Below are 2,124 nucleotides of genomic sequence, written 5' to 3'. Positions count from 1 at the left end.
TGCAGCTCCCCCGGGAGCCCCCGGCCGCCCTGACAGGGCTGTGTCCTCACTCGCCCCCTCCGGTCCCTCCCAGGGGGCCTCCCAAACCGGGGAGGTCTTTCTGGACAGAGGAGGGCACGGGGCGGGCCAGGCCGCAGCTCTCTCCTCTCTCCTTCCCCTAAAAGTGGAAGAGTTTGAAAAAAAAAAAAATTTTTTTTTCAGTTCAACTTTCCTTTTTTGGAGCGACGGCTCAGCAGATTCGGTTCTGCCATCTGCCAACATCTGAGAACCCCTGGGGGAGCGGGGAGGGGGCGGGGCAGTTTCCAGGGGCCGCACAGGGGGTGGCCTGCTTCCCCTGTAGAAAAGCGTCCCTCTGGGCCCCCTCAGGCTGCCAGCCTCCTTGGGGGTGGAGGGGAGGCGGTGGGGGAGGAGGGGAGGAGGGAGCACCTGGGGCTCAGGAAGTCTGGAATGAGGGAAGTGTATGCAGAGGGGCGCGTTTGGAACAGGATGGGGGTCACAGGTCAATGTCCCCACCAGCTGCCAAGCAGACCGTGGGAACCACAAGCAAAAAGCTAGACCTGCAGAAGGCCCAGCCTGGAGGTGGGGCCAGGGGCGGGTGGGAGGCCAGAAGAGGGGCGCCCTCTCCCCCCACCCAGGCAGCCTCCGCAGCCCCCCCCCCAAGGTGGGCCTGACCAGACTAGAAGTGGGAGAGGGGATGTTGCATGCCATCTTTCCCTCCTGAACACTCAGCCAACTCTAAACCCCTCCCTGCCTCAGGGCCTTTGCACGTGCTGCCCCCGCTGCCTGAGACAGCCATCTCCTAACCTCAGGTCCCAGCCCAAGGTCCCGTCCCTAGAGGCCTTCAACGGACCCTCTACCCCAAACCCCAAGGCACTTGCTAGCACTCACCCTATCCATGTCCTTCGCCCTTCCTCACCAACTAGAACTCCTGGATCACATCACATGTATGGCCGTTTGTCACCAGAACGTCCGTCCTCGCCCTGCCACAGAGACCTCCTCTCACCAGCTCACTGCTGTAGCTCAGCACCCAGTAGGCACTCAATTAGAAGGCGTTGGGAGTGAATGAACCAATGCATCCATGCCACGCCGGCGAGAAGGGGGCTGTCTGGCTCAGGCCCGGGCCCTGCACCCCTGTTTTCGAACATGCTGCCCTCTGGTATGTTCCCGAGGCGAGCCTTCTCCTCCCTCCACGGGCCTCCACCGCTAGGCAGGCGGGGGAGCTCCTGGGGCACAGCCCAGGTCTGAACACCCAGGAGATGCCCATTCAGGCTGAGTCCACCTGGGCCACAAGGTGTCATCGAACCTGCAGACCCTCCCCCCAATGCCCCTGGGCAGCCCGGCCAGGCCAGGCTTCTAGAGGGCCAGAGCCCAGGCTCCAGCCCAGCGCCCTGAGCCTCCTGGACCCCGGTGTCCATGAGCCCCACCCCGGGCTGGTCCGGCCGTCGTGGAAGCAGACACACAGGAAACTGCTCGCTCCCACGGCCTCAGCCACTGACGACCCGCAAGACGCCCTGGGAACACGCCAGGGGCAGGCCCAGACCCTGTGCGCACAGGACGCGAGTTTTTCTTCCTTTCTTTGTTTAAGATGCGTTTTTATTTTACTTATTTCCCATCACCGCTTTCTCTTACTTTTGATGGCCTTTATTTTTTTAATATGTTTTTATTGATTTCAGAGAGAAAGGGAGAGAGAGAGAGAGAGAGAGAGAGAGAGAGAGAGAGAAAAACATTGATGAGAGAGAATCACTGATCGCCCCACACTGGGGATCGAGCCTGCAACCTGGGCCTGTGACCTGACCGGGAATCGAACCCTGACCTCCTGGTTCATAGGTCGACGCTCAACCACTGAGCCACGCTGGCCAGGCTTGACGGCCTTGAAAACAGGGGTTGAAACTCAGAAGCTCGCAGGGCCTGCTCCGGGCATTGGAGGTGGGTGGGGCCTGGGGCACACCCCACGCCTGTCCCCACGCCTGTCCCCACGCCTGTCCCCAGCTTTCACAGCCGCCCTCTGTTCTCAACACGAATGTGGCCACGCCTTCAAGTGCCTGAGTGTGCTGGGGGGGGGGGCTTTTTGTGACCCCTGCAGAGAGCAGTAGCTCCCAGTCCAGTTTTCCACTCCCACGATGT

Source organism: Myotis brandtii, unplaced genomic scaffold (genome assembly GCF_000412655.1).
Source record: "Myotis brandtii unplaced genomic scaffold, ASM41265v1 scaffold97, whole genome shotgun sequence".
NCBI classification, from domain to species: Eukaryota; Metazoa; Chordata; class Mammalia; order Chiroptera; family Vespertilionidae; genus Myotis; species Myotis brandtii.
This window is presented reverse-complemented; position numbering follows the sequence as displayed.